Genomic DNA, 8,817 nt, shown 5'->3' with positions numbered 1-8,817 from the left:
TGTAGTAAGGGTGTTTTCCCACACACCTACACTATGTGTAATGCTCACCGTTGTAGATCCCCAAAGTATAGAACTGAAGCTCTGTTAATTTTTTTAACCATAGATGCTGAGGTTCCTCATACTTGCTTTTAGAGCTGTTGGAATTAAGATTTTCTCTGTAGCTATCAGGAAACCATTATTCCTCTATTAAAAGCTGAGATTTTCACAAAACAGCATGATTTGATCAACTAGAACTTGAAGAATTAGGTCAAATAATGTGACACTTGACATAAAAGCTCAAGATATGACAAAGCCATATTTAGTGCATTTTGCAGCTGAATGGGGAGTTGCCATTATGCATTCAGTTTAAAGAACATTCACATTTATTCCAGGAAAGCTCTAATGCAACCTTTTCCTATTAGCTAAATAAAAGATTAAGTTAATGCTGCCATTTACTTTAAAATTTACTGGAATAATTATCATGGGGAGATAAAAAGGCCAAGACTTTTGAGATTAATTGCTATGGAAATAAACAATGTTGGTAAAACTTTGCTTGGCACCATTTATTAATATTCCCTTTAGATTTGACCAACACTTCCTCCTTTCATTTTTTTACCTTTTCATCATTTCACAGAATTTCCTGTGTTGTTTTATTAGTCAGAATGCATGAGTCTGTCTCCTTAAATGCGAGGCCAGGAGAAAATTTTAAGGCACTTACTGCACTGAGGGCAAAGGTTTTGAATGGGGATGTCAGCAAGTGGGTGCTACTGGTCTTTAACATCATGGGGAATTGATATTGGGACAGGGCCCCTGTGGAAATTGTCCTCCGTCCTTTGACGTAGAACAATTGCTTCATGTGGGACACCTAGCATCAGCTTTTATCCTTCAAGTACTTCCAGCACAAGAATATAAAAAGTACGACTTCAAATAACATGAATGTAGACTTGAACAAGAACTTACCTTTTCTTTTCAGCATGCCCCAGTTCAGATTAGGAGAAGATTTTTTCCCTGCTTTCTCATGGATGGCAGGCTTTGTGTCCAAAGCACAGTGTGCAGGGGACAGAGGGGTTAAAATACATAATATTTTAAATATATAATTATATGTATATAATTATGTAAAATATAATAATATTCTTTTAATTTTATTTTTATTTCAGCTAAACTATGTCCTTTGTCCTAAAAGTTTTTCAAGAAGTCCTGCAAATCCTTTAATGAAAAGGATTCCACCACACACTTTATTTTTATGAGAAAAGCAGAGAAATATGTAAAAGTTGGTCAAAGATAAGATGTGAAAATAACATTCAATATTGTAAGTGGGAACACAAAACAATTTGTGGTCAAATTTGCTGTCTTAATTCATAAAGATTGTTTCAGAAATTATGTTTTATTCCATTTTCCCTTATTTCACTACCAAAACCCAAGATTTTATTGCTTCTCCTATACCCATACTTTTTACCAGCACTGCTGATATATAATGTGATCTTCCATATTCCTGCCACTGTTTACTAAAATGTTTTTAAATTATTCAATTCGGTCCTGCAATGGCTTTTCACTACGTGTTTCACTGGGTAGGCATGGCCCTGCTCCTTCCTTTTTGCTTGTTAATTAATCATGTCATACCATTGATCAACTTTTGATGGATTAAGACTGTTTTTCTGTATTCTGAAAATACACAAAGAAATGTTTCTGTCAAGGTCTGGCATTCAGGTAAGGAACAAGTCTCCTGGTTAGCGAGCATCTAGAGTAGAGTAGCATCTACTGGAAATTAAACGAAATGACAGCTCAGAAATGAAAAGTACAATAAAACTGTGGCAACACAGAGGGGGCAGCTGCTTCCACTCCTCAGATACAACATTTCCACAGCCCATGGGACACCGGGATCAGGAGAAGACCAATCTGAATAAATCCACATATCTGGGCTGTTTACCATATTCCTCAGTTAGGTTTTCTCAAGGCTCTTAAATGGAAGAGAAGCCTGAAGGGGGGGACACGTCAGTGCCTAGTCGCAGCTGCATACCAATCCCATCCTCTCTCCACCAATTGGCAGGGACCTGTGTCCCAAAAGGGTCTCTGGGAGGGGAACAGATGCTGGGAAGAGATCTCACACTCCTGCCAGCTGGTCCCTACCTTGTTCTACAGCCGACAACTGGCACCCTCCTCTCCCTCCTCTCCAGGTTTTGCCTGACTCAAAGGAAATGAGGTGGTGTTTTTCAGAGTTCAAAAGAAATCCTTTGGATTTTGGCCTAGAATTTCTTTATGAGGCTTTCCCCCTGGAGTTGACACACAGCTAGCATCTCTGTTAGCATCGCTTTGCATAGGTAGCTCAAACCATGCAAAAGAGGGAAGGTACTTCCACTAAGTGGGCTGCCATTGATTTTCCTATGTTCATAGGTATTAGAGAGGAAAAAGACCTATTAAATCATCTAGTCAGTATAATCACAGCAGAACTACTCCCTGCTGGACATTTACTGGTGGTTTGTCAACTCTAGTTCAGGAAACTGAGTTGTAGTATTCAATATAATGGATCCTAAATTTCCATTTAATATCAGTTTTCTTTGGTTTCTGCTTTTATATTAATGCATTGATGGGCTTCATATTGATTGACTTTTCTTAGTGTAATGAGAACAAAATGCCACTTATCATTTAAGTCATTTAAATCAAACTAGCAAGCTATCAAGCTACCTCCTCCCAGGGGAAAATCGTAATTGGCTAGAACAAGGAGCCATGTTGATACAGAAGTGTTGGTAAGATAAATAATTCTTCAAACTATTTAATTCATTTCAAAACAACAGTAAAGAGTTACACAGCTGAATATACCAACCAAGTCTTCAAAATCGCATGAAGCAAAGCAAACAGAGCATTAACCTTTGAGCCAAATCCCTCCTTGGTTATGATCACCAAACTATGGAGATCTGCTTGAGAAGGACTGAAGGAAGAAGAGTAGACCCATTGCTTTCCCTCCCCTGAACTACTAAAACCTGATGCTGCTTGTAGTGAGTTAATCATAGATTTTCACATAGTAGCAGACCTAGCATGAGAATAGGTGACAGAGGAAGGTTTTGATCCTTATAAATATGTTGTGGAAAAGACACTGTGATTACCATCATATATATCATTACTTAATATGGAAAATGCCATAACCCTCTAGTACTAGCACCAGGCTCTTAGAAACATGTTTGGAGTTTTAACACACCGACTGTTTGACAAATGCTGCCAAACTGCTGCTAGAAGACAGCTCCGGGATTAAACATATGTAGACTGTAGATGCAGTGCAGGGTGAAGTGTAACCTAAAACTGCTGGAAGGCAATTAAAATCTTACCATTCTTAGTAATACATCACTGGAATTATTTAGAGAATGAATTCTGAATATCATGTAACAGCCTACCCTATAGGCTGGGTGAGAAATGATCAAACTGAAAGTACGTTCTTTGCACCAGATTTAATAACTTTGGTGTAAAGAAATAAGTAAATGATACAGAATTTTTTCTTTACAGAATGATGCAGTTGCTTTTAATTGTGAATTCATGGGAATGTATGAAGAGGAAAAAGGATCCTGTTCCTTTTTTCTCATTCTTGTGTTTTCTACTATCATATTTACTGTACTGCAGTGGCCAACATCTTCTCCAGAGCACGCAAGGAGTTCAGTTTTCATCCAGTATTTCTCTGAGGTGCTCCAATCCAGCCTGAAAATAAAAAACACTTATGAACACTTATGACCATCACGAGATCTGTTCTCATTCTCTGCCAAAAAAAAAGTTAATTTACAAATAAATTATTTCCAGAGAATCTGAAGTACCCTTAGCAGACCGATATCAGCGATTCTCTGAAGAAGATGAAGAATCAGAAAATTTCCCATGACTTCAGGCTGTTTCCCTGGAAAGGTGTCAAAGACTGAACCTAAGAGACAGTCTTTGGGAGTTCAGCTAAGTCACACTCCTTATTTCCAGAACTAATTATACTATTTACATATGGTGACTCTCCAAGGAAAATAAATCTTTCCATGTTTTTTCCATCCATCTTACCTCATTCCAGAAGCTGCTTTTGATTCATCCTCCACAATCTTATTAACAAAGATGGGAGGCAAAATAAAAACAGCTGGGATGAAGGTACCTGCAGTCCAGTAGCCCTTCTCCAGTAATGGCATGAGCAGGCTATAGAGAAATAAAACCCAAGCAAATAAATAACATCCTTCCCCTAATGATGTCCCTGAAAATGACTCCTTGCAGATGAGGCAACTTCTTGAGCCTCCTGTTGGCCCCACAGTCATTGCATTCTTGGGCCGGGGGTGCTGGAGACCTTTTTTCTCCCCTTCTTTTTTTACTCTAACTTCTTTCATTTCAGATTATATCTCCTGTTCTTGTGGTTATGGGTTTTTCTTTGTCTTATGGATATTTTTCATCTTCCCCTCAGCTAAAGTTTTGCAAAGGCAAGTGAAACAGGCTCTTCTAACTGCTGCTTAGGATGAGCAAATCCTTCTGGGACAGTTCAAGATAATCACTGAAGCTATGGATCTCCCACTAATCATTATACCTTTGGCTCAAGCAACTGTCCTACAGGCCACCTTCTCATCACTTAGCAATAACATTTAGTATTCAACATTTAAATTATTAGATGACAAATGCAGTATCTGTGATAGACACAATCTCTCTTTTTATCTATTATATCCTCTGGTGAGGTTATCTTAAGGGACTGAGGATGTATCTTGGGAAAATCCATTGAGAAGGAATACATTCCTAATTGTTTCAGAGACTAATTTTTTTCCATCTTTAGATATGGGTTCTCCTATTTGACTTGTCATTTATCATAACCTCATATCTAATGTCTTGGTAATGTTTCTTACAGTAAGGCTTCTTAATCTTCTGCTTTTAGTCAGGCTGATATGTTAAACACAGCACTGGATTTTGTTCTGCTAGTTGGTCAAATCCTTTGAAAGTGTGTCTGGAGTCACAGATGTGCTTATAATATGGGTACAATTTGCATATGGGTGTGTATTTCTGGGGATCTTGTAGACATAAAAAGCACTATTTTCCCAATGGCAGTAACATCAGTTTAGGCTATGGTGATATTAAACTCTCAAAAGGTGATATTAAACTTTTTACATCCATGAGCAAAATCCAAAGTTGCCTCCTCTGAACAGACTTACTTTTAATATTTTTAGTATCCAAAATCTGCTTCCCTGTGGTTTAGGTGCTACTGCTGTTCCTCCAGTAGTCCTCTTGAACCTGTCCATGAGGAAACTGAATTCTACATCGGATGAGTGATGGTCAGAGGGTGTCAGGAGCAGAGCAGGTCAGCTGATTTAACAGGGGAAAAAAACCCACTTTTTTTTAAGATTTGCATCACATGAGAAATAGCCATTGTCTTCCTAGTGTCCACATTTACCATAGCAAGGAAGGGTTGTACTGCATTGGGTGAGCCCTTCACCACCACCATCTACTGTGCTAGCTCACTGCTTCCTCTAGGCCACTTGGCTTCCTATGGATTTTAGAGTTTAGGTATTTACCAGTACTTCATGCCGGTACAGATACAACAGTGCCCATGTGTCTGGCCTGCTACCAGAGTCCCCTGCTGGGACTGAGGCAGACATGCTGTCATTTGTGGCCATGCAGGAGGTACATTACCCTGCTTACGGACCCAGTGTCACAGGTGATTCTCCCTTTTCTGGACACTGGCACAACATGTTCAATACTGAGAGAAGTTTGTTGCTTCTGATGTCTGCTTGGTTAAATGGCATTTATTATCCTGTATGGATACTCTCCATGAACAGCCTCTGCAGTGCACATCCCACAGCTGTGCCTTGCATAAAATACATGTGAAGCCCTCAGCTGGTGGAACATAAGGGGGAAAATAAACAAAGATTACTTCCAAACTAAAAACCTTAACCACCTCAGAAGAATCCAGTAAGTTTATGCTCATTCCTTTGAAGCCATTCAATCAACTTACTGTAAGCCCAGGTTTGGTACAGCCATGTCCTGTAGGACCATGAATCAGAGCAGCTGTCCCTTTGCCAGCATAAGATGGATGCCTGCTTCATTTTAAGGACTACTCAAACCATGCTCAGGCTCCAAAAAACAGCATGGAAGTGCAGGGCTAGCAAGGTACAGTGCTGAAGGCGGATCAGCTGGGTCTCTTTATCCCATGGAGCAGGAATACAGCAGCAGCTGCCTTGTCTACCTGTTCCTGGAGAGGCTTCGAGGCTGTGGCAGTGCTGCTCCATAGCTTGTTTAGTGTCTCTTCTGAAGCATCTGCTCATTGCTCACCCAGTAACTATTCCTTGGAATTATCTTGGGTTCCTGGACCCCATACGATCTCTAGGGTAAACACTTTAAAACTGTCTTTCCACAAAACTGAGCCTTTACTGAGATGCCAGCTAAACTTTTCCTGGGGCTGTGACAGTTCCCTGATAAGATCCCATATAACATGCTGGGGAATTATGTTTGGCAGGCTCATTCCTCACCCATGAAATGAAATTAGTGGTTGTTTCACAATGTATAAAATAACAGAAAATATTCCAGTGGGTGGCAGGGAATGCTGCTGAGTCACTGGATATTAAGCAATGCAGAACAAAGCAAACTAGGATTACAGACTCTTTGGGGATGCCACATCAAGTAACCATTTGGAAGCAAGTAGGAGCCCTTGCCTGACACATGCAGGCACAGGCATCTGTCACCACAGTCTTGCTCTGGCCCAAGGCAGGGAGGTAAGAAAGGAGAGATCCTTGGAGCCAATGATGGCTCCAATCTCAGTGGCTAAATGATCTCAGCAGGGTCTTGTTACTCACCTGGGGAAGGTAACAGGAAGACTAGAAAACATTAACTTAAAGCAGACCTAGAAGTGCAGCTGCTTATTACAACAAATCCTGATTTTTAAGCTGGACTTTTTAAAATAAAGATATATGTCTTTTATTCAGCAAAATTAATATACTCTGGTGCCCACCAATGTAGAAATTTTTATTTGTATTTTCTAAACCTGTTAATGGATACCTAATTGCTGTATTTCAGCTCAAGTATTTAAACAAAATCTTTAGTACCTCTCCAGTTACATATTTTACTTTTTTCATATTCACTTCTAGAAATGCTAACATAGTCCAGCATGAACAGAGTGTGGCCTCAGATACCCTCATCAGAAAACATTAAAGGCTAAAGGTATGCAGTAATTAAGTTGTGCTAAGGGAACTTCCTGTGAAGCTGTTGCATAAATCCAAAACTATAGCAGACAGAATAATTTCATTGTTTCTTTCACTAGATCACCAGATCCTGACTTTTTACTCCCGTAGTCAGAAAAAGCCCGAGTTCTACCTAATATTTGTTACCTGTGGTTTTGGAATAGGATGATGTTATAGATGCTAGAAACAGAAGAGAGTCGTTAGTTGCCACAGAATCCAAGTAGCAAAGAGTCTTGGGATGAAAAAAAGGTATTCTGAGAAATTGTGTCAGACTTTCTAACTGCCCAGCTTATGGGGAGAAAAGCACCGAAAGGGCTTCTGAAAATAAGCTGGAGATAACATTAGTACAGATTTCTTCAACCTCACACAGCCAAGCTCTGGGCTGAGGAAGGAATTGCACCTGACTGTGCTCACTGCAAAACAGCATGCACGGAGAAAAAGCCATGAAATGCCCATTTGAATACACAAAGGTTTGCTAAGGCACATGAGGGACTCTAACTTCTGCTCTAAATTTGGATTAAAAATATCCTCTCTGAAAACAAAACAGATCCTCCCAGTTTCCGGGCCCTCATTCCAGGCACCATTTCCAGGCCCTCAATCATCATGAATAGGATTAAAAGGTACCTTCACTTGGCAGCTCTGGACCTTTGGGTCTCCTCTTCCTGGGGAACACCTACATGTGAGTTCACACCACAATTCACCTGAACCTACAAGCAACTTAACTCCACATGAACCGCTCCCACCTTTCAAAGATTTGGGAAAGCACACCCTAAAGAAACACTGCCAACAGAAATACTCCTTCCTTATCTCTAAGAAATCACTTTTTTTTAAGCCCATAACAATGAACACCTGACACTTTTGGCCACAATTTAACCCATCAGCTTTTTACCAGTACCTCATACATAACTGAACCCCTTCTGCCTCTGCCTATCTGGTTCAGTTTTGTACCTTTGCATGCAGCTGGTCTATTTTAATTCACTGGCTTACCAAATTTATTTTTCATTTGAAAGAGAAATAGTTTGGAAAGCACTTTGGTAGGTGTGCATTTTAGGTCTAGCCAGAAATGGTAAATCAACCTTTTCCTGTAAATATGAAAAGAATAAGTGTGCTATTGACCAAATTTGGAGTAGGCTCTTTAGAAAGATGTTTACCACTAAGTTGCTGGGCTCAAGCAAGACTATCTAGTCAAAATAAGAGGTATGAAAGAGCTGGAAAATGACGGAGCCGTTCCAGAAGAATGATTACTTTATTCACCTGGAAAGAGGTAGCTTAGGATATTAATTTGGAACTAGAAGTAAGTGGGGGCTACAGATAGTTTTATGATGTCTGTGCCTGATTATATACTTGCCTCTTTCTTCAAATGGAGCTATTTAATTTTGCATTCACACGTCAATATACATTGATGCAAAGACTGCAAATTAGTCAGTTTTTACCATAACAATGAAGAAGCAAACCTGTGATTCTTGTAGCTGGTTTTGATCTGGACTGAAACAAAAACAAGCATTTAAAGATGTAGGGGCAAAATGCAAAAAGTCAATGGATGATAGAAAAATATTAGAAAATATACTAGCCCTGTGACTAGTGAGCTGACCTCAGACATGACATCTTTGGGTTTGACTCTCTGCTTTGCATGACATCTCCTAAAGGGCTTCCTAGCCACAAAATTCCTAGA

General features: G+C 39.6%; 1 long non-coding RNA gene across 1 annotated transcript; it reads right to left on the bottom strand.

Moving 5' to 3' along the window:
* Positions 1-3,400: 3,400 nt before the first annotated feature.
* On the bottom strand, positions 3,401-7,953 carry LOC138112128 (uncharacterized). The gene is made up of 3 exons (XR_011151559.1): positions 7,770-7,953; positions 5,124-5,274; positions 3,401-3,663 (listed from the first exon to the last, which is right to left on the bottom strand). It is a non-coding gene; the product is annotated as an uncharacterized lncRNA (long non-coding RNA).
* Between the last annotated feature and the right edge of the window lie 864 nt (positions 7,954-8,817).

Source organism: Aphelocoma coerulescens, chromosome 5 (genome assembly GCF_041296385.1).
Source record: "Aphelocoma coerulescens isolate FSJ_1873_10779 chromosome 5, UR_Acoe_1.0, whole genome shotgun sequence".
In the NCBI taxonomy this organism is placed as follows: domain Eukaryota; kingdom Metazoa; phylum Chordata; class Aves; order Passeriformes; family Corvidae; genus Aphelocoma; species Aphelocoma coerulescens.
This window is presented reverse-complemented; position numbering and strand designations above follow the sequence as displayed.